The sequence below is a fragment of the Lepidochelys kempii genome, chromosome 1 (assembly GCF_965140265.1).
Source record: "Lepidochelys kempii isolate rLepKem1 chromosome 1, rLepKem1.hap2, whole genome shotgun sequence".
NCBI classification, from domain to species: Eukaryota; Metazoa; Chordata; order Testudines; family Cheloniidae; genus Lepidochelys; species Lepidochelys kempii.
In genome coordinates this window covers 350,247,812-350,275,659 of record NC_133256.1, presented here as the reverse complement: position 1 = coordinate 350,275,659, position 27,848 = coordinate 350,247,812, and the positions used below count along the sequence as shown (strand labels likewise).

Here is a 27,848-nt window from a genome sequence, read left to right as displayed (position 1 = left end):
TCCTTCCCTTTTTTAAAGTTGGGCACAACATTAGCCTTTTTCCAGTCATCCGGGACTTCCCCCGATCGCCATGAGTTTTCAAAGATAATGGCCAATGGCTCTGCAATCACATCCGCCAGCTCCTTTAGCACTCTCGGATGCAACGCATCCGGCCCCATGGACTTGTGCTCGTCCAGCTTTTCTAAATAGTCCCGAACCACTTCTTTCTCCACAGAGGGCTGGTCACCTCCTCCCCACGCTGTGCTGCCCAGTGTAGTAGTCTGGGAGCTGACTTTGTTCGTGAAGACAGAGGAAAAAAAAGCATTGAGTACATCAGCTTTTTCCACATCCTCTGTCACTAGGTTGCCTCCCTCATTCAATAAGGGGCCCACACTTTCCTTGACTTTCTTCTTGTTGCTAACATACCTGAAGAAACCCTTCTTGTTACTCTTAACATCTCTTGCTACCTGCAACTCCAGGTGTGATTTGGCCTTCCTGATTTCACTCCTGCATCCCCGAGCAATATTTTTATACTCTTCCCTGGTCATTTGTCCACTTCCACTTCTTGTAAGCTTCTTTTTTGTATTTAAGAGCAGCAACGATTTCACTGTTAAGCCAAGCTGGTCACCTGCCATATTTACTATTCTTTCCACACATCGGGATGGTTTGTCCCTGTAACCTCAATAAGGATTCTTGAAAATACAGCCAGCTCTCCTGGACTCCTTTCCCCCTCATGTTATTCTCCCAGGGGATCTTGCCCATCAGTTCCCTGAGGGAGTCAAAGTCTGCTTTTCTGAAGTCCAGGGTCCGTATTCTGCTGCTCTGCTTTCTTCCCTGTGTCAGGATCCTGAACTCGACCGTCTCATGGTCACTGCCTCCCAGATTCCCATCCACTTTTGCTTCCCCCACTAATTCTACCCAGTTTGTGAGCAGCAGGTCAAGAAGAGCTCTGCCCCTAGTTGGTTCCTCCAGCCCTTGCACCAGGACATTGTCCCCTACGCTTTCCAAAAACTTCCTGGATTGTCTGTGCACCGCTGTATTGCTCTCCCAGCAGATATCAGGGTGATTTGAAGTCTCCCATAAGTACCAGGGCCTGCGATCTAGTCACTTCTGCGAGTTGCCGGAAGAAAGCCTCGTCCACCTCATCCCCCTGGTCCGGTGTTCTCCGACTAGCTCATGAAAGCTCATGCTCAAATAAATGGGTTGGTCTCTAAGGTGCCACACGTCCTCCTGTTCTTTTTGTGGATACAGACGAGCACGGCTGCTCCTCTGAAACAAGTGGTTAGAGTAAGGGGGAGCGGGAATCAGGAGTGCTCAGGTCTGTCCTGGGTGTCACAGAGTGATCTGGTAGCTGGAGTTGGAGCAGGAGGATTTCAGGGCTCCTGCATTCTAGCCCCAGCTCTGCACTGACTTGCTGGGTGGCCTTGGGCAAGTCATGACGTCTCTCTGTGCCTCAGTTTCCCCATCTGTAAAAGGGGGATAGTGGCCCTGCTGTCCCATTGTAGAGTGCTTGGAAAGTCTGGGGTGCAAAGGGCTGCAGAATCTGGGGGCTGCTCCTGAAATAGCAAAGGGGCAGCTGAACCACCCGAGCTACAGCATAAAGAACCGCCCATCGCACTAACTCCCCATGGGAAGATGTAAAATGCCCACACATGGTGCTTCCTCCTGCCCCCCATGCCCGCCCCATTCCAGAGCCATGTGCAAACCCACCCGCATCGCCCAGTCAGCAGGAAAACACCCCCCACAGCTGGGCCTGCCCCCCCGGCGCCTGCCCGCGCTTTGCACTCCTCTGCCATGGGACGCTCACTCAGGCGACAAATTCCCCGCTCATACGTAACCCAAGCTGCCATTCCGCGGCACAGAGTGAACCCTGACACGCTGTGTCAGCACGCGGGGGCCCACTCCCTCCAGCCCCTCCAGCTCAATTCCCCAGGAAGGCAGTGTCACGGTTCCTCCCCCACTCTGAACTCTAGGGTACAGATGTGGGGACCTGCATGAAAAACCTCCTAAGCTTATCTTTACCAGCTTAGGTCAAAACTTCCCCAAGGTACAAAATATTACACCTTGGACTGGCCGCTACCACCACCAAACTAATACTGGTTACTGGGGAAGAGCTGTTTGGACGCGTCCTTCCCCCCAAAATACTTCCCAAAACCTTGCACCCCACTTCCTGGACAAGGTTTGGTAAAAAGCCTCACCAATTTGCCTAGGTGACTACAGATCCAGACCCTTGGATCTTAAGAACAATGAACAATCCTCCCAACACTTGCACCCCCCCTTTCCTGGGAAATGTTGGATAAAAAGCCTCACCAATTTGCATAGGTGACCACAGACCCAAACCCTTGGATCTGAGAACAATGAAAAAGCATTCAGTGTTTTACAAGAAGACTTTTAATAAAAAATAGAAGTAAATAGAAATAAAGAAATCCCCCCTGTAAAATCAGGATGGTAGATATCTTACAGGGTAATTAGATTCAAAAACATAGAGAAACCCTCTAGGCAAAACCTTAAGTTACAAAAAAGATACACAGACAGAAATAGTTATTCTATTCAGCACAATTCTTTTCTCAGCCATTTAAAGAAATCATAATCTAACACATACCTAGCTAGATTACTTACTAAAAGTTCTAAGACTCCATTCCTGGTCTATCCCCGGCCAAGACGACTACAGACAGACCCAGACCCTTTGTTTCTCTCCCTCCTCCCAGCTTTTGAAAGTATCTTGTCTCCTCATTGGTCATTTTGGTCAGGTGCCAGCGAGGTTACCTTTAGCTTCTTAACCCTTTACAGGTGAGAGGAGCTTTCCCCTGGCCAGGAGGGATTTCAAAGGGGTTTACCCTTCCCTTTATTTTTATGACAGGCAGGTTCAAGTGAAGTCTGTTGGGAGAGCAGGGATCCCTCAGCACAGGGAGGCTGTAACGGTCGAGGTGTCACCAGCGATCAGCTCGGTCATGGCAGCTTAACCAAGCCCCTCGAGGACTGAATGCAAGGCCAGACAATTTACGGTAACCTGGGCTCTCCACAGCCCACGTTCATACACACTCAGGGCGCTGATCCACCCTGATGGGGCTGAGGAAGAATTCAAACAGTGCAGCCCCCACACATTCCCTTTGCTGCAAACCCCAGTGCTAGCCATGACATCTGCCCTCAGCATGGGGGGCTCATGGATTCCACATCACTCTAGTAGGGGCCCAGACACTACGGTGATGGGCGGCAGCATAAAACACGAAGATAGGCAGCATAAAACCCCTCCCACACACTGACCCAGCCAGCTTCTGGCTTAAAAACAAATGCTTCCACTGTGTTTTAGTCTGAAAGAACCATCCGCCGCCTTTCTCTGAAGAGTTGATTCTCCTCCGACGCGTCCCAGCGTAGGTCTGGAGTGACTCTGTTGTGGTCATTGGGACTGATTTTAATCCTGCTCAGCCCGGCGTGTACCAGGGAGCCCCACTGGGATCACTCCTGCTTTACCACACTGGAACAGAGAGATCAGAATTGGGCCCAGGGGTTCCTTCGGTTTTCCAGCCCCCGGGTCCGTCTCTTTGGGTCAGGTGGTAGATTTTCCCATCAGCATTGTCCTGCTTGACTTCAGAAGAGAGGGAACGTTTACAGCCATTTCTTGCAATGGCTTTGAAGCCAGAGCTAGTTAAAAGCTGAGCCACTTTGGCACATTTGAAAATTGCTTTGTTAGGCCTTTGTCTAAGTTAAAAACATGAGCTACGGCCTAACCCCACCCTCCCTATCCTCTCTCTCACTCACTCCGGAGCCATCAACTCCCACCTCCGAGCAGCCCACATACCAACCTCCATCACCCACTTGGGTCCGAATGAGCTTTCCCCTCACACCTTGTGATGAGCTGGAGGAGGAGACTTCAGGAACCAACCTTGTTTGCATAGACACTCCCACTCTGCCTAGGTGCACAGCATGATGGGGCTGCTTTACCCACATGATCCTGGTGTTGGATTGCGAGTCCCTTGTTATTGGGGGCAGGGGTAAGAAAGTGTTGTTACCGCTCTTTTGTGAGTGAAGGGCAGCTGAACTGTGTTTGGCATGCCCTGATGGAGGGCAGTCACTCTCAGCTGAACTGCACTTGCTAAGCAGGGGGTAGAGGTGCCAAAGGCCAGGGGGGGAGGGAGAGGAAGCAGGAGGAGAAGAAATGAGGGATATGTTTGGGGTCAGTGGTGGGGGTTCTGGTTAAGGGCCCTGGCTACAATTGGTTACTTCTTCTCTTGATTGTTTAAGGGCAGAGCTGATTAAGAGTCAATTGAAAGTCTTTTGTTGTGAGTCAGTAGAGCTGCAATCATTGGTAACTGCTGTATGATAGTGTCTCTGGGGACGGAGCGGAGCCTGTTCTAGCCGTGAGGGTCCCTTGCTAACGGCTGAGATCACAGAGAGCTATAATGAGGGTGAGCAGCGAGCGGACTGAGCCATTGCTCCGTGCCTTCCCAACACACACCAGGGTTGGGGGTGAGCTCATGTGCAGACTGAGCCATTTGCCTTCCCAACGCACACCAGGGTTGGGGGTGAGCTCATGTGCAGACTGAGCCATTTGCCTTCCCAACGCACACCAGGGTTGGGGGTGAGCTCATGTGCAGACTGAGCCATTTGCCTTCCCAACGCACACCAGGGTTGGGGGTGAGCTCGTGTGAATGCGTTTCTGAACCCTGGGTCGTGGCTGACCAAGGACAGCAGCTGTGAGTGGGGTGCAGGGAAGGGGGGGGAGTGTGGATTAAAGAGACATTTGTTCATTGGACTTTCACACCGCAACGGGAGAGATGGAGGGGAAAGATGCTGCCCAATTTACTCTGGGGTGGGTGTTTTGGTCACGTCATGTTTTCGAATGATGCTCGTGGGGTATTCATGAGTTAATGCCAGGTTCCTTTCCCTTTTTTTTTTTTTTTTAAGAGTTTTCTTTTCCATGCGCAGACCCGGTGCTTGCGAGGGGGGAAGCATTGCCTCTCAGAGGCGCCCAGAGATGGTGTGGAATTGTCCCAGGTCACTGGGTGGGGGCTGGAGCCAGCTCTAGGTTGCGTTGTTAAGAGAAACCCCTGAATATTGAACCCGGCTTTCGTTGCTGCTGACTCCACCTGGCAGAAGGGTTCCACAGACACCCCTTTGTGCTTTCACCCAGGCTGCCCCCCATGCTTGCTGCTCCCTATAAACATCCACAGAGCCCCCCCCCATCATCCACCTTCAAATCCCACCTCAGAACGCTGCCTGACCCGAGACCTACAAACAGTGACAGTTGGGGGGCTGTGGGGTGCAGAGACCCCTGCCTGTCACACTGCCCAGCCCTGGCTCATTGGTTCCTTCTACTCTCCCATCTGGGATCTCTTGTCTTATATGTACATTGTCAGTTCTTTGGGGCAGTGGCCATCAGTTTGTACAGGGCCTAGCACCATGGGCCCCTGGCCGCTGACTAGGGCTCCTCGGGGTCACAGGCTTAAAGTGCATCTCCGGGTGTAACTGAGCAGAAATGCTTGTGTCTGGTTGCCAAGGCCTGGGGGATGATGCTGAATGCAATGCAGCAGGGGATCTAGACACTGGAATTTCTCAGTTTCTGAGTGCCGCTGGCAAGCTGAAAACCGGCTGCCTTAACTCAGGCTGGGGATTTATACTGGGCATAATACTTAGTCCTGCCTTGAGTGCAGGGGACTGGGCTAGATGACCTCTCAAGGTCCCTTCCAGCCCTACGATTCTATGATTCTCTGTTCTTGAAAAGTTCCCTGGCCAAGGAACTGGGCCGGTTGGCTTGGTACACGTGAATGAGTGTGCGATGCTGCCCTGTAGTGGCTGGACCTGCAGAGAGGTTAAGAGACTTACTATTGCAGGCCGTTGCAGGTGTTTTGCTTTGGCTCAAGTAGGAAAGCGCTGGGCTCTACAGCCACAAGACCAGGGTTCTAGACTCAGCGGTGTGTATAGGACATATGGAGCCCTGGGGGCCCCAAGGAGCACTGTGAATATACCCATGTGATGTCAATGGGACTGCTGCCAGGAGCGGGTTCACTCTGTAGCCAGCAGTGCTTGGGTTTGTTATGTGCTTGCTGATTCCATGAGCCGCTGCAGCAGGGGGGAATGTGTGTTGGACAGTCCTCTAGCAGCCCACGGCAGGAGCCTTGGGGCAGCGATGGGGCTGTGGGCTTCAGCAGAGCCAGCCCAGGCTGCATGTCATGGCCTCAGATCAAGGTGAGTCCCTGCTGGCCTCCCAAGCACGCTGTGGCCGGGAGTGTTTGGTCTCAGGACCATGGGTGTGCTTTTGGGTGGGACGGTAGAGGAGGGGGGCCAAGGCACAATTCAGCTCAGTAAGATTTGGGTACGTACATCACGATGCTCTGATGACTTCATCATAAATCGGTATGTGCTGGAAATAATAGTCCAGGATGCAAAGGGTCCTAAGAAATGGGAGTGGGTCAGAGGAGAATCATGAAAACATTGGGAAATCTGCCTTATAATGATAGACTCAAAGAGCTCAATCTGCGTAGCTCGGGGGTTCTCAAACGCGATTGCCCCGCGACCCCCTTCTGACAACAAAAAATTACTACATGACTCCAGGAAGGGGTCCGAAGCCTGAGCCCGCCTGATCCCCAGTGCCCTGGGCAGGGAGGCTAAAGCCCAAGGGCTTCAGCCCCAGGCAGGGGGCCTGTAACCTGAGTCCTGCCCCCCAGGGCTGAAGCCATTGGGCTTCAAGTTCAGCCCTGGGTGGTGGAGCTCTGGCTTTGGCCCCAGGCCTCAGCTCGTCTAACACGAGCCCTGGCGACCCCATTAACTCACTTTAGGATCCCAACCCAGAGTTTGAGAACTGCTGGCCTTAGCTTAACAACGAGGAGGGTCGGGGTGACTTGATCACAGTCTGTAAGCACCTACCTGGGGAGCAAGTATTTGATCATGGACCCGTCAGTCTCACAGAGGAAGGTCTAACACGATCCAATGGCTGGAAGTTGATATGAGACAAATTCAGACTGGCTATAAGGTGTCAATTTTTAACAGTGAGAGTCATTAACCATGGAAATAACTTACCAAGAGTCAAGGATTCTCCAGCCCTGACAATGTTTAACTCAAGTCTGGAAGTTTTTCTAACAGCTCTGCTCAGGGAGTGATTGTGGGGCAGGTCTCTGGCCCGTGTGACGCTGGGGGTCAGACGAGATGATCCTGATGGTCCCTTCTGCCTGAAGAACACGATGCACAAGACACTTCAGCATATAAAGACATAAAGCCGGATTCTCAGTGGGTGGGAATCGATGTGGCTCTGTTCTATTTTATACCCTGGGTTTTATACCCTGCTCATCACTGTCGAATCTGAGCATCTTTCAGTAATGTTACTGAGCAGTGTAACTCCCTTCTGTCCCCGCGGGGAGCAGGGTGCAGAGGCTATGTAAGTATGTTACTGTATGTTTGGTAGAGAAGGCAAGGCCAGAGAAATGCACTTTTCACTTAAAGCAGAAGGCAGTGAGGTGTGTGATGGTTCTTAATTCCTGGGGCATCTATCCTGCAGGCTTCAGCTGGCTCCCCAGAAAGTTCTGTCTTCCACTGAAGTCAACTGAGCTATGCTGATTGACACCCGGCGAGGCTTTGGCTCCTTCTTTTATGTGCTACAATCCAATATTTGCAGGGCTCCATGCAGACTTCTAAACTCTGAAGGAAACCCAGTTATGGTCATGATATGCCTTATAGTTAAAAAGAAACAAGCATGGAAATTCCCAGACAAAAACTTTGTTAACTTGTAAAGTTATGGTTGCTGTAGTAAGAATTAAACATTAGAAGAAAAAAAAAAACAGGTTAAAAATCCTACCCATGAAAAAGTCTGGAGATAAGTTGATGTGCACATAGGCCAGGTTACACATGTACACAGTTTTCTTTCTCTGATAGAAATCTAGACGTGAAAATTAGCATAGTTGTTCCAATAGCCATCGTCACTCTGTCCTCATAGAATCATAGAATATCAGGGTTGGAAGGGACCCCAGAAGGTCATCTAGTCCAACCCCCTGCTCAAAGCAGGACCAATTCCCAGTTAAATCATCCCAGCCAGGGCTTTGTCAAGCCTGACCTTAAAAACCTCTAAGGAAGGAGATTCCACCACCTCCCTAGGGAACCCATTCCAGTGTTTCACCACCCTCTTAGTGAAAAAGTTTTTCCTAATATCCAATCTAAACCTCCCCCACTGCAACTTGAGACTATTACTCCTCGTTCTGTCATCTGCTACCATTGAGAACAGTCTAGAGCCATCCTCTTTGGAACCCCCTTTCAGGTAGTTGAAAGCAGCTATCAAATCCCCCCTCATTCTTTTCTTCTGCAGGCTAAACAATCCCAGCTCCCTCAGCCTCTCCTCATAACTCATGTGTTCCAGACCCCTCATCATTTTTGTTGCCCTTCGCTGGACTCTCTCCAATTTATCCACATCCTTCTTGAAGTGTGGGGCCCAAAACTGGACACAGTACTCCAGATGAGGCCTCACCAATGTTGAATAGAGGGGAACGATCACGTCCCTCGATCTGCTCACTATGCCCCTACTTATACATCCCAAAATGCCATTGGCCTTCTTGGCAACAAGGGCACACTGCTGACTCATATCCAGCTTCTCGTCCACTGTCACCCCTAGGTCCTTTTCCGCAGAACTGCTGCCTAGCCATTCGGTCCCTAGTCTGTAGCGGTGCATTGGGTTCTTCCGTCCTAAGTGCAGGACCCTGCACTTCTCCTTATTGAACCTCATCAGATTTCTTTTGGCCCAATCCTCCAATTTGTCTAGGTCCCTCTGTATCCTATCCCTCCCCTCCAGCGTATCTACCACTCCTCCCAGTTTAGTATCATCCGCAAATTTGCTGAGAGTGCAATCCACACCATCCTCCAGATCATTTATGAAGATATTGAACAAAACCGGCCCCAGGACCGACCCTTGGGGTACTCCACTTGATACCGGCTGCCAACTAGATGTCCTTTTCCCTTCTGTTCTGTGTCATACAATTGCTTGAGAATCTCTCTCATAACTATGGTATGGATTGGGGAACACCAGCATTAGGGCAATGAATATCACAATTATAGGGTGTCACCGCAGATATTATGTGCTTAATCTGGGGGAGGATGAGCTGTTGGAAGATAGATCCCGGTGCTATCTCAGTGTTAGCTATGAAGCAATGATCTCTGGGCAGTGTCTGCTCACTGTAATTTGATAATTAAAATGTCATTATTTGGCCGTTAGAAAACGCGTGTGCAACAGACCCTGACGGGTATCGTTTAGCTGCTCGACAAAAGATAGTGAAATGAATTGCAGCTCTCCATGGGCTTTCTGTGCCGCTGCACAGGTGTGCAGGGAGTTTTTATCCTGTCTCGCTACCGCTCCACAGCAGATGTCTGTGTTTCCTGGTAGCTTTGCCGTGGGGCTCGGCGTTGAGGATCCTGCTGGGCTGTCAGGTGTCAGTGCCGGGTTTCTGTCCCAGGCTGTGCGTACTGTCAGGGGGCTAGAAGCCATAGGACTGGGGCAATCAGACTTTATGCCAATCCACTCGGCCCTTTTCACACCCGTCATCTCCATCTGTGGGTTATTTCCATGCTTTTCAGAGGGTTTGGCGGAGTTTTAACTTCAGAGGTTCTCAGGTGTCCCCCCACTCACTGAAGCAGCCATCACTCCTGTTTCCCAGAGAGCTTTGTGGGAGAACGTCGGGCGGCACTTGAGCCCAGGGCGATGCCGACTTGACCCATCATCACTTTTAGCAGAGAAGTTTTTTGGGGGCGAGGGGGGCCTACAAGCTCTGGAGTTGAATGCAAGTGCAGCTCCCCCCCCCTCTGCCAGCAGGTGGTGGGGAACAACGTGAACCAGCGGGGATGGTGGACAGGCGGAAGAGCAAATCCAGCTGGAGGGAAGAGCAAGGGAATGAGCTCATGCAGGCAGGGGAGACCGGGGTAGAATGGCCGTGGGGCTTTCCCTGTTCGTGCTTGGACTGATCCTAATGTCACCCTTGGGAGTATCTGGAGTGCACGTGTGGGTGGGTGTGTGCATCCCTGTGTGTGCGTGTGTGTTTGTGGATGTGTGTGTGTGCGTGTGGCCCCCCATAGTCACAGGCAGAACCTAGCCCAGAAGAAGAATGCTACTGAAGTCCCTGGAACTATCCTCTGAGTGACTCGAGCAGGATTTGGCCTCATGCTTGCGCCTATCTTCCAATTCTGTTGCCCGGCCCGTTCTCTGTACGGGGGGACCAGAACCCTTCCCTTCTGGTGTGGGGCGACGACTATACCTTCGTTAGGGAGCTCTGATGAGACACTGAGACAGATGCGCTGCTCGGAGCTGTCCGCTCTGAATTCAACCAGTTCTTCCCTGGCATGTTTCAGGGAGGGGTGTTCTGGTTACCTGTTAGAGGGAAACAAATACTCTCAGTGATTCTGTGTCGAGGCACCCGCCCAGCGGGGAAGAGAGTGGGGCGGTTTAAACCAGCTCTGCTCATTTCTCCCTGAGAGTGGAGAGGGGACAGCTGGCCCGCTCCTCCAGGACCCTCACTGGGCTAGTTCCTGGAGTCCCCTCCCGTGGGCAGCCAGGGAACTGACCTGCTCTTGGGCATTTCGGTGGAAGGCAGAACCAGACCCTCTGTGAGCCCGTTTTGTCTCAGAGCTCAGGGACCTCACAGCAGAAGACCCAAGAGTGCCCCGAGACCTCTCTGATTGCACCTCCATCATCACAGAATCCCTAGCCCTGTACCGAGGGGCTGGCTCACTCATTCACAGGGAAGACTGTGCCCATGGCAACCCTGCTGGCATAAGTTACCAGTGGGGTTTGAACTTGGGCCTTCAGCTCCATAGCAGAGATCTCTGCCATCTCAGCGGCTCCATCGAGTGGTAGCAGTAGTAGGCTGTGTCCGCCAAGCAGACACAGCAGGCCACAAACCTGGGGATTTCCCTTTGCAGGGACATTTTATCCTGTTCATAGAATCATTGAATCATAGAATATCAGAATTGGAAGGGACCTCAGGAGGACATCTAGTCCAACCCCCTGCTCAAAGCCGGACCAATCCCCAAGTAAATCATCCCAGCCGGGGCTTTGTCAAGCCTGACCTTAAAAATATCTAAGGAAGGAGATTCCACCACCTCCTTAGGGAACGCATTCCAGTGTTTCACCACCCTCCTAGTGAAAAAGTTTGTCCTAATACCCAACCTAAACCTCCCCCACTGCAACTTGAGACCAGTACTCCTTGTTCTGTCATCAGCTACCACTGAGAACAGTCTAGAGCCATCCTCTTTGGAACCCCCTTTCAGGTAGTTGAAAGCAGCTATCAAATCCCCCCTCATTCTTCTCTTCTGCAGACTAAACAATCTCAGCTCCCTCAGCCTCTCCTCATAACTCATGTGTTCCAGACCCCTAATCATTTTTGTTGTCCTCCGCTGGACTCTCTCCAATTTATCCACATCCTTCTTGTAGTGTGGGGCCCAAAATTGGATCCAGTATTCCAGATGAGGCCTCACCAATGTCGAATAGAGGGGAACGATCACGTCCCTCGATCTGCTCGCTATGCCCCTACTTATACATCCCAAAATGCCATTGGCCTTCTTGGCAACAAGGGCACACTGCTGACTCATATCCAGCTTCTCGTCCACTGTCACCCCTAGGTCCTTTTCCGCAGAACTGCTGCCGAGCCGTTCGGTCCCTAGTCTGTAGCGGTGCATGGGATTCTTCCATCCTAAGTGCAGGACTCTGCACTTGTCCTTGTTGAACCTCATCAGATTTCTTTTGGCCCAATCCTCCAATTTGTCTAGGTCCCTCTGTATCCTATCCCTACCCTCCAGTGTATCTACCTCTCCTCCCAGTTTAGTGTCATCTGTAAACTTGCTGAGGGTGCAATCCACACCATCCTCCAGATCATTTATGAAGATATTGAACAAAACCAGCCCCAGGACCGATCCTTGGGGCACTCCCCTTGATACCGGCTGCCAACTAGACATGAAGCCATTGATCACTACCCGTTGAGCCTGACAATCTAGCCAGCTTTCTATCCACCTTATCATCCATTCATCCAGCCCATACTTCTTTAACTTGCTGGCAAGAATACTGTGGGAGACCGTGTCAAAAGCTTTGCTAAAGTCAAGGGACAACCCATCCACTGCTTTCCCCTCATCCACAGAGCCAGTTATCTCATCATAGAAGGCAATTACATTAGTCAGGCATGACTTGCCCTTGGTGAATCCATGCTGACTGTTCCTGATCACTTTCCTCTCCTCCAAGTGCTTCAAAATGGTTTCCTTGAGGACCTGCTCCAGGATTTTTCCAGGGACTGAGGTGAGGCTGACTGGCCTCTAGTTCCCAGGATCCTCCTCCTTGTCTTTTTTAAAGATGGGCACTACATTAGCCTTTTTCCAGTTGTCTGGGACCTCCCCCGATCGCCATGAGTTTTCAAAAATAATGGCCAATGGCTCTGCAATCACATCCGCCAACTCCTTAGCACTCTCGGATGCAACGCATCCGGCCCCATGGACTTGTGCTCGTCCAGCTTTTCTAAATAGTCCCGAACCACTTCTTTCTCCACAGAGGGCTGGTCACCTCCTCCCCTTGCTGTGCTGCCCAGTGCAGCCATCTCGGAGCTGACCTTGTTCGTGAAGACAGAGGAAAAAAAAGCATTGAGTACATTAGCTTTTTCTACATCCTCTGTCACTAGGCTGCCTCCCTCATTCAGTAAGGGGCCCACACTTTCCTTGACTTTCTTCTTGTTGCTAACATATCTGAAGAAACCCTTCTTGTTACTCTTAACATCTCTTGCTAGCTGCAACTCCAGGTGTGATTTGGCCTTCCTGATTTCACTCCTGCATCCCCGAGCAATATTTTTATACTCTTCCCTGGTTATTTGTCCAATCTTCCACTTCTTGTAAGCTTCTTTTTTGTGTTTAAGATCAGCAAGGATTTCACTGTTAAGCCAACCTGGTCGCCTGCCATATTTACTATTCTTTCCACACATCGGGATGGTTTGTCCCTGTAACCTCAATAAGGATTCTTGAAAATACAGCCAGCTCTCCTGGACTCCTTTCCCCCTCATGTTATTCTCCCAGGGGATCTTGCCCATCAGTTCCCTGAGGGAGTCAAAGTCTGCTTTTCTGAAGTCCAGGGTCCGTATTCTGCTGCTCTGCTTTCTTCCCTGTGTCAGGATCCTGAACTCGACCATTTCATGGTCACTGCCTCCCAGATTCCCATCCACTTTTGCTTCCCCCACTAATTCTACCCAGTTTGTGAGCAGCAGGTCAAGAAGAGCTCTGCCCCTAGTTGGTTTCTCCAGCACTTGCACCAGGAAATTGTCCCCTACCCTTTCCAAAAACTTCCTGGATTGTCTGTGCACTGCTGTATTGCTCTCCCAGCAGATATCAGGGTGATTGAAGTCTCCCATGAAAACCAGGGCCTGCGATCTAGTAACTTCCGTGAGTTGCTGGAAGAAAGCCTCGTCCACCTCATCCCCCTGGTCCGGTGGTCTATAGCAGACTCCCACCACGACATCACCCTTGTTGCTCACGCTTCTAAACTTAATCCAGAGACACTCAGGTTTTTCTGCAGTTTCATACCGGAGCTCTGAGCAGTCAGTCTCTAAGGTGCCACAAGTCCTCCTTTTCTTTTTGCGAATACAGACTAACACGGCTGTTACTCTGAAACCTTACATACAGTGCAGCTCCCCCACCTTTTCTGCCCTGCCTGTCCTTCCTGAACAGTTTATATCCATCCATGACAGTGCTCCAGTCATGTGAGTTATCCCACCAAGTCTCTGTTATTCCGATCACGTCATAGTTCCTTGACTGTGCCAGGACTTCCAGTTCTCCCTGCTCGTTTCCCAGGCTTCTTGCATTTGTGTATAGGCACTTGAGATAACTTGCTGTTTCCCCGCTGGCTGCTCCTTTTCGGGGCGAATGTTCAACTCCTGCAGCCTCTGGCAGGAGCCATGCCAGCTGTGGATGTGGGGCACCCTCTCCTCCGTGTTATGGGCTGTTCGGCCTGATACAGGCCACTCGGACACCCCAGCATCTCCCCACTCCCACAGCCTAGCAACTGCCTGCAAAGCACAAGAGCTCTTCTATCAACTGGCCACTGGGTGTCGCTCTTCCACCGTGTTACTCCCGTGCCTTGGCCATGGCTGGTTCATCGCCTGGAGAGCCCGAGAGTTCAACTGAGGACAGGGGCTGCTGTGGTCCAGGGCGGCCAGCGGATGCTGGGAAGCTCCCGGGCGGGACTTAGGGGAAATGCACAGGGAATAAACCGCCTTATCTGTGTGCAGAGGATAAGACTGTTTTACCCATCTGTCCATCCACCCCCACAAACACACGTCTGCTGGTCTGTGCAGCCAGCCGTCCCCCCACCCCCAGAGTCACGCTACCGAGCGTGGGTGCCAACCCCAGGCGGGGCCTGAGTTCAGTACTTCCATTCAGTCGTCACAGACAGTCCCCGTGGGTTTCGATCTACCTCGCCGCCCCGGTGAGCCTGTACGGGGACTTTGGCAAACCGGTAAAGTGCCTGAAACCACTATGGCTTATTGCTAAAAGCAGCCAAGTCCGCAGGCTGTAAAGTGGCCACTCAGCACTCTCAGTTTGACCAAGGCAGGTGGGGAGGCGGTTTTGAGTGCCACAGAAAGGGCAGCTTGACCCCACGTCCTTCCTGATCAGAATTGTGGTTAAGTGGCTGATACATGCATTTTAGAAGAGCAGGATGTGCCCCAGGAATGTCTGTTGGGGCCTCAAGGCTGCAAACTCTGGAAAAAGCCACACCTGGTTAATCAGTAATCAGAAGGAGCTTCTTGCTTGCCCATTGGAACTGCTTGCTTAACAAGTTTTCTTTAAGGGACATGTCATTCTAGTACTAATGTATAAATAAGGGGGAAAAGTTTGAGGTGGTGGGACTCTTCGGGACTGGACTCTCCCTCTGGATGCATCTTGTTTTCCCCACCGGCAGACGCTGCTGCTGTGTCACTCGAGAGCCACTCTCAGCTTCGGTAATTATCAAGGGTTGGGGCTGTTTTACTAACCTGTTGCGGATGTAAGCGCTTGAGAGTAAGTAAAGTTTAGCTTTAAGTGAAAGCACCCTTGTGTTGTCCTGTTTGTGCCAGCCATCTATCGGTCAGACGGCCGTGTCTCCCTCGATTTATTTCCTGACACTACCTCGCACAGAGTAAAAGTTACCAAGAGCTTTGGGTTGAAAGAACCCTGGGTAACAAGCCTGCCTGTGTGATAGTGGGGCCCCTACGCCAAGGATCACAGAAATAGTCAGGTTCCTCCCAGGCCCAAGGGACCAGACACTTACCCCAGGTCAGTTGCACTGGAGAGCTCACGCCAAAGACAGCGCATGTAGCCAATAAGGATCTAGAGATGGACTGAGTAGGAAAAGGAAACCAGAGAGCCGCTGACAAGGTTAAAGCAGACAAACATGGATGCACACAAATCAGGTCCAGTCTGAAGTTTCAAAAAATAATAGAAGCTTCTATGATAAATAAGCTCCGTGGGTACGTCTGTGCTGCAACTCCTGGGGGGCATGGCTCGGCGGTCACGTCGCACTCCCCATCAGGGCGCGGGCCAGGCTGGGAACGCGACTGATCCAACCAGCGGATCAACTTCGGGGACGATTCCTGGCAACATGGCACTGGAGGCACATGGCGCACATGCTAAGAACCCTCAACTAACCACCCTCGGCCGCCCCAGGTCAGCTGATTTGGGCTAAGGGGCTCGGGCGAGGTGTAGACATTCAGGTTCATGCTGGTGTCTGGGCTCTGAGAACCTCCCCCTTCACGGGGTCCCAGAGCTGGGGCGTCAGCCCAAGCCGGAACGTCTACACCACAATTAAACAGCCCAGTGAGCCCAAGTCAACGAACATGGGTCAGCCACAGGGGTTTTATTGCAGTGTAGACATACCCCATGTCCTTTAGGGCTAACCCAGGCCAAGTGCTGGGGATCTTTTGCTGATGCCTAGAAATCCTTAACCCTCAGCGTCCAAGCAGAAAAAGATACAATTCCTCTTTGCTGGGGTTTATTATCTCTTCTCTCATTCTGCTTTGAACTGCAAACTCAGCTGAGGGGAGGAATTGACTTGCACGGCTCCGCTCCATTGGGAGGGGGAAGACCAACCAGCAAAGGCTTGTGTCCTCTTCCATGTTCCACAATAGTTCGCCTGGTGCTGACAGGCCTTCCCTGTGGGGCAGGAGGGGACACCTTCTGTTGGAGGCAGCTTTTCCCACGAGTTAATGTCTCTCTCCTGTCTGGTATTTCACACAGTCACAGAGACTCACACCGCAAACACTGAAATGTACCATACAAGGTGGGATTCAGCTGTTGTAAGTGAGATTAATACTGCCAGCAACTCACGAGTATTCAGGAAAGTCTGAACACTAAACACATTCTTATATCTCCAATGCCTGTTTTAACCATACTGACCCCCAGCTGAGCTGCACGGGTTCTAGCTATTTGTCAATGTTCAGCTGAGACATTTGGACCTTGGCATCAGCTGGCATCTGGTCTGCCAGCGTCTCACACACATCCACCCACTAATCTACCTACACACACACACACACACATATATATATCCTCCATCCATCCACCCAGGCATCTCGCCATGCACTACATTCATCTTCTGTCCATCTATCCATCCATCCATCCATCCACCCACCCACCGCTCTCCCAACCCAAACATCCCTCCACCCATCCAAAACAAAGGTTGCCTCTCTCTCACTCTTTCTCATCCTCTCCCCCCGTCTCTCCCACACACACCAGGCTGTCGGGGACAGAACTGGCTTAGTTAGCAGTTGTGAGTGTGTCGACCTCTCTGTGTGTGTTTTTGGGAAGGCCTCATGGGAGAGCTGAGCGTGGCATGTGGTTGTGAGGGTGGTGGTCCCTGTGGCAGTGAGTTTCAGCTCCCAGGACACCTCTGTGTCTCACAAGCGTCCCCACTGGCTGAGGTCCTGGCCCTGGTGGAAGGCAGCTGCCATGGGAGGCTGCAGTGAGGAGGGGGCACTGCTCGGGGAGGCAGGGCAGAGAAGCCAGGGCAGCACCAAACAGGTGATGTGCTCTCGCAGCCCTGCTGCCGTCAGTGCCCGGGCAGACAGATCAGCCCTGGGTGGAATGAGCTGCAGGTACCAGGCAGCAGGCTGGCAGAGGTGGGTGTACGTGGCCAGGTCTGGGTTGGATCCGATGGGGCACAGTCCCCACAGTAGGGCTGGGAGTGGGTATTTTGCTGCCATGGCTGTTTGGCCGGGGGGGGGCAAGGCTCAGAGCAGGGCTGCTGTTGCGTACAGAGAGGCGTGTCATAGAAAGTGCTTCCTCCTCCCACCAGCATCCTAAGTCTCTCTGCCCCGGCCACTCGCCCTGCTCAGAAAGGCAGCCCAGCGCCCCCTAGCGCCGTGCCAGGGCATCGCGGCTCTACTGACCCAGAGGGGAGAGCGCCCCCTAGCGCCGTGCCGGGGCATCGCAGCTGTACTGACCCAGAGGGGAGAGCGCCCCCTAGCGCCGTGCCGGGGCATCGCGGCTGTACTGACCCAGAGGGGAGAGCGCCCCCTAGCGCCGTGCCGGGGCATCGCGGCTGTACTGACCCAGAGGGGAGAGCGCCCCCTAGCGCCGTGCCGGGGCATCGCGGCTGTACTGACCCAGAGGGGAGAGCGCCCCCTAGCGCCGTGCCGGGGCATCGCGGCTGTACTGACCCAGAGGGGAGAGCGCCCCCTAGCGCCGTGCCGGGGCATCGCGGCTGTACTGACCCAGAGGGGAGAGCGCCCCCTAGCGCCGTGCCGGGGCATCGCGGCTGTACAGACCCAGAGGGGAGAGCGCCCCCTAGCGCCGTGCCGGGGCATCGCGGCTGTACTGACCCAGAGGGGAGAGCGCCCCCTAGCGCCGTGCCGGGGCATCGCGGCTGTACTGACCCAGAGGGGAGAGCGCCCCCTAGCGCCGTGCCGGGGCATCGCGGCTGTACTGACCCAGAGGGGAGAGCGCCCCCTAGCGCCGTGCCGGGGCATCGCGGCTGTACTGACCCAGAGGGGAGAGCGCCCCCTAGCGCCGTGCCGGGGCATCGCGGCTGTACTGACCCAGAGGGGAGAGCGCCCCCTAGCGCCGTGCCGGGGCATCGCGGCTGTACTGACCCAGAGGGGAGAGCGCCCCCTAGCGCCGTGCCGGGGCATCGCGGCTGTACTGACCCAGAGGGGAGAGTGCCCCTCCTGTCCTCTGCCGCCCAGCGCCCCCTAGCACCGCGCTGGGGCATTGATCCCATCCTGTACACGTCCACAGGGGACCCGGCACTCAGCCAGTGCTAATTGGCGACATTTAAATTAAAGGCTACTAGTAAGTAACAGCAGTTTGCATTTCCCCAGCAGCGCTTGTCCCGCCCCACACAGAGCTTGCCTGCGGCCCTTGATGTCAGTTCCACTTTGCAGACAGGGTAGGCAAAGCGCAAGAGAAGCTGTGACTCCCCACGGCAGGGCCGGGAGTGAAATCCAGCTCTTCTGACTCCCAGCCCAGTGTCAGGTCTGAGGCCTTTGTCCGCAGCCACACTAGGACAGCAGCAGCCAGGAGCCTAGAAGCAGAGAGTCCCATCCTCACATGCCCTCTAAATCACACTCAAACCGTGTACTATCCGGCTGTTAAAAAGGCTCTTGTGTGAACAGCATCCACAGTCACCAGATACAGAAAAACCTTTGTGTGGCAGGGGCCTGTCTGGCAAGAAATCACTTATCAACCATTGTGGTTGTGAAATCTCTGCTTCGTTAGGGTTTTGCTTTTGTGGTCCCCACTTCTCTATTGTTTGTCTGTCCCGTCTCTGTCTGGGTCTTTCACTGTTTCTGTCTGGTGCAGAACTCATTTTGCTGGGTGTAAATTAACTAAGGTGGTGGGTGGGGTCTGATTGGGAAGAGCATTGTTTCACAATATGTTAGAAGTGGTCAAAGAATTCTTTTGTAATATTTTCGTAAAATCGTTGGTTACGGTAGAGCAAAGCAGGACGCAGTTTTCACTATATAAACTGGGGTCCTAGAAGGAGACCAGCTGGGAAGGAAAAAGAAAGGAAAAGAATAAGAAGAAGGAAGGACCTGGAATGAGAAGAACTCACCCCAAGACTCAGCCTAAGACCAGAGCTGCTAAGAATCCTCTGCACGACCGCAACGTGCAACAACTAGGACCCAGACGAGACCGACCTTGCCTGGCCGACAGGGAAAGGCCGCCTGCCTGATCAGGACAGGTGAGCCTAGCATTGTATGCTTAGCGTGCGTATTCTGCTTGGTGATTGTTAATAAATAGAGGATAAGGATATTACTGTGTGAGGCTTTTTCCCTGGTAAAAAGATCCTGCAAACCCACAGAAGATTACGTCTTGAGCCCTAGGAACGGGGTCAGGGTGGGGGTGCCTAAATCAATTGGATTATGCCTTGAGCCCTAGGAACAGGGTAAGGGTCGGGGTGCCTAAAGCAATCAGGTTACACCTTGAGCCCTAGGAACAGGGTAAGGATCGTGGTGCTTAAATCAATTGGATTATGCCTTGAGCCCTAGGAACTGGGTAAAGGCAGGTGCCCTACAGTGTGCGGGTAACAGGTGCTCTTGGCTGGGATGTTTACCTCCTGCCTCAGAGCTCCAAAGGAGGCCTCATGTGGGCGATGAATTATCTGTGGGGGTCTCACGCCATCCCCTGGCCAGACAGGACGCTGGGCTAGATGGACATCAGCTCAGATCCGCCTGGCCATTCCCATGCGCCAGCCCCCAGCGCAGAGGCGAGAAAGGCAGGCTACTGAGAACATGCACTCTGCAAAAGGACAGGGGGCTGCTCTGCAAACGGCCTCCTGCAGGCTCACTTTCCTCCCCTTTCATGCCTCCCTGGATCCGAGCGCCCTGGTTAATTCCCTAAACGCTGGCTCCCCCCGGCAGGCAGCTCTGCTTCCCGCCCGGGGATTTATTATCGGAATAAATAATAATCAAATCTCAGGTTCCAATAACTGCACTGCCGGTTAGTCCTTAAACGTCCCTGGTTAGCCCTGGAGATCAAATCGGCGCCCCGCCTGCTCCCCACCTCCGCCTCGCTGCTCAGGGTAGCACCTGCCTGCCCTGCGCCCTGCAGGCGCTTGAGAGACTGGGACATCAGGAGAGGGTTGTTTGGCTTCTCTCTTCTCTGCAAGGAGGTTCTGCGTTTCCTGCTCTTCCCCAGCCAGCTGTGGGAAGGGCCATGGGGAGGGGTGACTGGTCACAGTCAGACCCGGATGCCCCCTCCCCCCACTTTGCTTGCTGCTGTGAAGGGTCTGCAGAGGGCAGAAGCCCCAGGCCTGGGGGACCTGCCCCCAATTCTGCCCAGATCCCCCAGTTTGATGTTCTCACCTTGTGCCATGCTCTGGCAGCGGCTGGGCAGGTACAGGAGAGTGACTGTGGTTGTGGTCCCTGGAGCAGTTGTTGCTTCTGGAGGTCCCCCTGGGGGCTCCATGGGGGTTAAAGTGTGAGCTCTTAGGGGCCAGGGGTGGGTGCGGTGTGTGTGTGTGCTCAGAGCCCTGGGCCTGACTGCAGGGGATGGGCCAGTGGGCTCGGCCCTCGGGAGACCGGGGTTCTGTTCCTGGCTCCCTGATCTCACTGAGGTGCCAAGTTCCCACAGCTCCCAGTGATTGCCCTGGGAGCCAGGCCCTGGACATCAGGGCTCTCTAAGGCTCAGAGCACCCCCGCCCCCCCAGCTGCAGAAGGGGCCTGGAGGAGCTGTTCCTTGGTTTGGGAAGGAGCCCAGATACCAGGGTGATGGGAGCCACGGGCACAGCTGCACAGGTGGGTGCTAGCAAAACACAAGCACCAGGTAACCAGAGTAAAAATGGGCTCAGCTCCACAAGAGATTCAGGCTGCGAGACGAGGGGGCCCAAGTCTTGTGGGGCCACCTGACCCTGCTCACAGTCCTGCCACTCGGCCGTCCCGTCAGTTAGCCCTTTCGGAGGCAGGCGCTGGAAAGCGGCAGGTCTGAATGGCCACCCAGCTGGTTAATCTCCCAGTCCCCACACGCTGCCCCCTCGTTTCCAGGGCAGGTTCTTCTGTAAGAGACGGCAGCCACCTTGGCAGATCTTTCCAGTTCTGCCTGTTTCCATGTTGCAGACAATTCCCAGGCCTGCCTGACGGGAGGCTGGCGACAGCGATTAGGCCATGGAAGCTGTTTGGGAGAAAACGGTACATTTCCAGGGAGGTCACCGAGCACAGTGGGGGTGCCGCGGGAGAGGCTGGTGCACTGGGTAGCCCTGACAAATGCTGACGCCATCTGTTTCACACTCGCCGGCCACTGAGTGATGCTCACACATCTAACTGATCAGTCCCCACAGGAGGCTTGCCCAGAAACCCGCCCTTTCTTTAAGGGCTTGGCATAATTTACAAGTGAGTTGCCTAGATCCAATGTTCACTCCACACAGAACCCAGACAATTCTCCTGCCCACAGTGACTAACCAGCACAGAGCTACCCAGAGAAACAGCCCAGGTACCCGGCGCGGCATTTCATACCTAGAGCCTCAAAGAGGAGACGACATGGGGCAACGAATTGGTTTGTGGAGCATGGCACAGATGGCCAGGCCTCAGCTGACACTGAGCCAGCGGAACCTGGAAATAGGGAAGGAAGCAGAGTCTTTTATACCCCACTTCGATGGGACCTGTTGGCTACCTAGCCATATTTGATTACCTTCCATGACCATAACAAAATCAATACCAGCCCCTTACCCACAGGTTGCCTTCCAGGTGTCCATAACCAGGCCCCTGGTCATTAATATTAATAAGCTGCCTCACACATTTCTTAATGCTTCCTATATGTAAATGCACTCAAACTGCCTAGCTACTGCATAGTAACCCAACTGCTGCACCCCCTTCCTGCAGAACCCTGCAGTTCTGTCCCTGCTTGTCTCTCGGGCCTGGCTCACAGCAGGAGTACTGACCCACTGAAATGTCACCCGCAAACCACCCCTGCATGGGGGCTCCTGCCAGCCCGACGACCTGGCTCCTCCAGTCTGGAAGGACTCCCCACTTCAGCCACGCCCCCAATCAGAGGCTCCACCACAAAGACACAGGATGGTGGTTCAGTGGGCTCCTCGGCATGTAGAGACACTGGCAGGGGGCCCCTGCCGCCTGCTGACCAGAGGAACACCGGCTGCGGGAACAGTCATGCACAACTTGGTCAAAGGTTTACTCAGACCCGTCCTGCGGACCTCGTGCCCCGGCACCAGACACTGCACGGAGATCCGTGAATGAGGCTGCAATTAACCTGCCCATCCTGCACTCGCAGAATGGAGGGGAGCAGGTGGCCCTAGACAAGCCTCGGAAGCCACTCCCTGGACAGGATTTTACAGTCCATATGAGGCAAAGCGAGAGGCCTCGAGTTACCCAGGGGCAGTCTATCCCGCACCGTGCCCACCAAGATGAGGACTCCTGTACTTAAGGACTCCATCAGTTCCCTTGTAATCGGAGTTTGACCGAACACCCCAGTTGGCATTCTAGCAAACACGTTTGGGAAGGTCTGGTACTGCTCACCTGTCCGACCATCTGTGCCTGGAGAAACAAAACTGCCCCCACCCCTTCCAGACAGCTGATCGGGGCCCTCACACTGTCCTCCGGATCTGGAGTGACCCTTGGTAGCACCAGAGACCCCAGAACAAAGTTAATCTCCACTCATCTCTCGTGCTTACTCTCTTGGCCTTTGACTCTTGTGATCCCATGGGCGCCTCCTTCCTTCCCCGCGGCTCGGAAAAGATCTGAGTAATACTCGAAAATGATTCTGAGCATCCCTTCTGGGACTGTCCTTAAGTGCCCCTTTGAATCCCCCAAGCCCAGCGTACCTGGGGCTCCCTGCCTTTCCTTAGCGTTACGCCACGCAGTCCTACGCTGAGTCACTGGGGCTGCCTGGCCCCCCGCAGAACCCAGAGTCTGGCTGCCCCCTTGCCACTGGACCTTTTTCCTCCCTGGGCCCGTCCCAAACATCATGACAGCCTTGGGCTTTAAACCTCTGGCTGTGAAATTCTCTCATAGCTGCCTTCAGGGCAGATTTCTCTTTCCTACACTTCCTCCAATCATTGCTTGAAGAGAGTTTGCAGGCTCGAGGTCCCTTCCTTCTCCCCTGGGATCCGCCTGGAGCATGTGAGAAACTTTCCCTAGCCTCTGGCTTCCCACCCTGCTGCCAAGGAAGGATAACATCCTGCAACACTTCCGCATCCCCAGCCGCAGAGAGAAAGGCAAATGGCCAGGCACGCTCCTGATTTCCCTCCCAGGGCTGGGGTTATCTTCCATGTACTGGTCCCAAAAGTGCTGGGTGAGTCCATGTGCCAGGATGTACGACCCAGACAACATCCGAGACATCTCTAGGCAGGGCAGAATAGCCCACACACTGTATCCCCTCCTTTACGTAGGTCGTAGCAATTCAGGCTCCTCATCCCCTGTGAATACAGGTGAACCCTGTGAGCGGCACTCATGCGATAAGGCCTGTCTCGCTCCCCGGGCTGGGACTGGAACCGCCAGACGACGCTGCTGCCTGCAAACAGATGTGTCTTTCAGACCTGCTGCAGCATCCCAGCATCCCGTCTTTGCCGGCCTGCATCCTTCAGCCCGGCTCCTTCTCTTCCACCCTGCACTGGAAGCTAAATCCCCTCCCGCCCAGAAGCACCAGAGTCAGTGTAAACATGCAGGCACTCCCATCCTCGAACAATGAGACCCTCTCCTATGCATGACCAGGGCTTCCAGACATGTCTGCTAGTGAGTAAGAGACCTCCCCAGCCCATCCTCCACCGGCAGCTCTTCCAGGACAAATCCTATCCTGGGCATGGCCACCTTACACACACAGAAAGTAATCCCCATGCTGTCTGTAGTGCCTTCACCAACCGCCCAGAAAGAGCAGCCCCTCCTCTTCCCCGGGGATGTGTGTTCGCAGCCCTCTGCTGTCTGGAACCTCGTGGTAAAACCCCAATGCCCTGCACGCGGCCAACGGCAGCCAACTTCTAGGGCCTGCCCTGCCACGTCTGGACACGGTGTGTGTTCAGAGTCACTGTTACCAAAGAGACCTTCTGTTCCCTCCAGCAAATTCAACTCAGCCTGGGAAACTGAGGCCCAAGACGTGGCTAACTCGGTCACACGCATTAAACCCAGCCCCACTGGCGTGAGAGAAAAATCCACAACAACAATATCCCCTCCCCCAACTTGCCTGTCCCTCCCCCTTCTTCTGCGTCGCTCCCTGTCCTGCAGACCCCATGGCAGCACAGCCTGGGGGAAACCAGGTCATTCTTTGCACCCTAATTCGTTGCCACTATTCAAGGCAAGACTGCTTGCCTGTGGGATCTGGGAATGCCCCCACTCAATTCCCCCTTCCAGCGCGTACCTGCTGCACACCCCTGCTGAGAGCCAGGCCACCCCTGTCGCCCTCTGGTCCTGCCCGTCTACCCCAGCAGAGGCTTCAGAGCCAGAGTCCCCGGGGCAAGGATTGCCCTGGCTCTGAGGGAACGGACACATCCAGCCCTCGCCCTCCGCAGCCAAACTAGGGCAGGGCACCCGAGCCAGGTCAGAGCCCGGCGCCCCCACTCACTGCCCTGATCTCCATCCCTTCCCCCTCCACCCCCACTTTCCCCGAAGGCCCAGGGGCCTTAGGAGCCTTGCCCTGGACCTCCGCCGCCTTTCCCTTTCCTCCTTCTGTGTCAGCCGTGCCACCTCGAGACGGCTCCACGCCCATGCCAGGATCACCCCTCTGCCCTGGCTCCCTCTTCCCGGGGTGCCTGCTGTCCTGCCACTTCCTGCAGCTCCCTGCACCTGCCCCCTACCTACCGCCTTTGTCCATGCAGCCCCCATCATCCAGAAGGGGAGCGGTGCCAGCAAGTCCATTCCCACCTCCTCAGCTCTGTGGGTGTGAGAGAGAGAGACCGACCGACCCGCTCCGGGGCTGAAAGGGCTTGGACCCAGCCCTGGGAGAGGGCTGCGGCTCAAGAGGGCTGCTGCTGAGGAAAGCAGCAAGCCTCCGCTGACTGGGGAAGCAGCTCCAGCTGGGCCATGCCCCAGGCAGGGCGCAGCTGGGCCCCATGAAAGGCGAGAACCAGGCGCTCAGGCTGCCGCTGTAGGGAGGGAAGGACCTGGGTGCCTGGGGACAGAGCAAGCTACCAGAGTAGAGCAGCCCTGGGGAGCTCCAGCCTGACAACCCCCCAGGCTGCAGGGCCTTGTGCGGGGCCTAAACAGGCTCTGGGGCTGCGAAGGGGCAGCCCGGGGCTAGGTAGAGGCAGTCGGTCCGACCCCCCTTGCCTATGGTGACTGGCTCTTATACTGCAGTCTCCCCCGGGGAGCGGGGGCTAGACGATGGCTGGCAGTAGGGGGGGGATACTGCTGGGGCAGAAGCCCCAGATAAAGGGGCACCAGGATCTGGGAGGGACACGGGGGCTGGCGATGGCCCTGGCCTGCAGAGGGTGCTCCGGAGCTGGCAAAAAGAGCTAATTTCCGGACAACCAGCAGGGTTGAGTCTTGCACGGTTACGGGTGGGTGTGTGCACATGCATGAGGGGGTGTGTGTGTGTGGGGGGGGTGTCAGGGCTGTGTGTGAGGGGAGAGATGTGTGAGCATGTGTGTGTGTGTGGATGTGAGGGGAGGGGGGTGCGTGTGAGCCTGTGGGGGGGGGTGTCTGTGGGTGTGAGGGCTGTGTGTGAGGGGAGGGATGTGTGAGCATGTGTGTGCGTGTGGATGTGAGGGGAGGGGGTGCGTGTGTGCACGCGCGTGTGAGGGGGTGTATCATTGCAGTAGGTTCGCCTGCCCCTCCTCTCTTTCCCAGATGCCGTCTCTTGCCTTCCAGGGGCAACCCGCCATCCCCATGGCTCTGTTTCCCTCTCACCAGCCTCCCGGTGTTCCCTTGGCACATCCCTCCTCCCTGTGCCCCCGGTTCCTACACCCTGTGCTCATGGCTGGTGCTGAGCGGCCCAGCCCCCCACACTGTACCAGAGGGCAAGAAGCAGCAAACTGTTCCGCCGCCCCACATAACGGACCCCCTGCCCCGTTCCGCTGCCATGAAAGAGCTGCCTATGTGCAGCACCTGGCACCCCCCGCTGCCAGTCCCCGCAGCCTGGCGGATGCCTCCAGAGCCCTTCCGGTCGCCCATTTGACCAGCAGCACGGACCCGTTTCCCTGCACCCAGGCCGCGGTGCACAGCTCCACGGCCCTCTGGGGGACGTGTCCGAGCACTCCCCACCTCGCGCTGGCTGACACACCGCAGAGACTGTAACTGTACCGCGGATTTCTCCCACCGTTTGCCCCCTCACTCACGCCCCACTTGCCGGAGCAACCCCCCTACCCCTCACTTCCTAGGCTACGTCCTTCCCTCACGCTGCCACCCATGGCGGCAGCATCGAATTCAAAGGGCTGTTTGCAGCCATCGCGGGTCCAGTGTGTAAACCTGAAAGCGCTGGCTTCTCCTTGCTGGCGGCTGGGCCACGGGCAGCGTTTGCTCTTCCTGCTGCTGCTGAGGTTCTGGGTCAGGCAAAGACTCTACTGTACCCACACCCACGGGGGCTGCTGCACTCCCTGTCAGTGTAACCGGGGCCGCTGCTATCCTTGTCCCATATCAGCTGCTCCTTTATCTTGCCTGGGATCAATGTCATACTGACAGGCCCATAATTCCCTGGGTCATCTTGTTTACCTGTTTTAAATATTGCCATATTAGCTTTCTTCCCATGTTCTGGAACTTACTGAAAATGAACTTTAATAGTCCAGCGAGTTCCACAGCCAACTCTTTTAAAACCCTTGGATGGAAGTTATCTGAACCTGCTGATTTAAAGATTTAGTAGCAAACTTCAGTACCTGCTATTTAGCATCCTCCTGAGATACCAGCGGACTGGGAGACTGGGGGCTGTTTGGATTCTTTATTGGGTTGGAGAGTGTCCCTCTGTATATCTAGGCCCTGGGGACTCAACACTCTGTCTTATTGCTGAGGGGGGGAGGCTCCCCACTGAGGCCCTCCAAATGGTCCCGTGTACTATTGGAGGGTTAGTGTTGGTTTATAGCTGAGTGCGGCTTGTGTTTGTGGGGTTAATTTCTGCCTGCCCCCAGGCTGGGGAAAGGAAGCGCTCGGAGAAGGTGACGTCACAGGAGCTGCTGCTATGCATTTGGGTTTCCCTTGGTCCTCGCCCACCTCCCGCTCTCTCTGGCCTGGGATGTCCCGGGTCGTCAGTCTGGTCCCTTCCCCTGCCTGGCCCCGGGCTGAGCTAGGGCCAGATGGGCGGATCTGAAAGTTGCATGGGAGTCGCAAGCTCTCCTCCCCTCCTGCCACCAGACGGCCTGCCCCAGCCGCACCCAGCAACTCCTTCACCTCCAGCTGCCACAGGAGCACTGGCTTTCCCAACGCCTAATTTCCCTAATGGTGACACAGCAAACTCAGCCCCCTGCACCGCAGCCCAGGGCCCGGGCAGCCTTTGGGCTGGGTAACCCGCCGCTCGGGGCTATGGGTGCCTGATCCACACAGGAGGTGGCTTGGCACAGCTGCTAGGGAGGTGTCTCCATCGCACAGCTGGAGCCGTAGCAGCTCCTGGTCCAGCTTTGGGGGCCTGAGGGTCGACGAGCGAGTGGGCGGGTGGGATACCCGAGGCTGACAAAGGCCCCAGGGCTTGGAGCGACGTGCACCTGGATGAATCAGGGCCCACGCGTGCTTCACTGAATACTTGTTCCTTTAGAACACCCCCCTGCGCCTAAGCAGCGCCCTCTGCTCATGGATGGGCATTGGCATCAGCCCAATTCCTCCTGCTTTACACTGGCAGGAGCCTGCTCAGAGCCAGGCCTGCTGCAGGCCGGGCATCAAGAGCCTGATTCTGATTCACGCCGCGCCGGTACAACCCCGCCCCAGGTACGGTCCTGAGCCATGGAAGCTGTGGCAAGTCCCCACTGATGTCACCTGGCCTTGGTTGCGGCCTGCAGTGAGATCAGAATCAAACCCAGCGGGTGCCCATGCTCT

General features: G+C 54.7%; 1 long non-coding RNA gene across 1 annotated transcript in view; it reads right to left on the bottom strand.

The window, feature by feature from the left end:
• Positions 1-2,554: 2,554 nt before the first annotated feature.
• LOC140905536 (uncharacterized) overlaps positions 2,555-27,848 on the bottom strand; it is a 64,989-nt gene continuing 39,695 nt past the window's right edge. The window contains exons 4-8 of the long non-coding RNA XR_012156878.1: positions 10,206-10,318; positions 6,997-7,145; positions 6,844-6,910; positions 6,301-6,371; positions 2,555-3,565 (exon numbers count right to left, since the gene is read on the bottom strand). This is a non-coding gene — a long non-coding RNA (uncharacterized lncRNA). The remainder of the gene's footprint in view (positions 3,566-6,300; positions 6,372-6,843; positions 6,911-6,996; positions 7,146-10,205; positions 10,319-27,848) is intronic.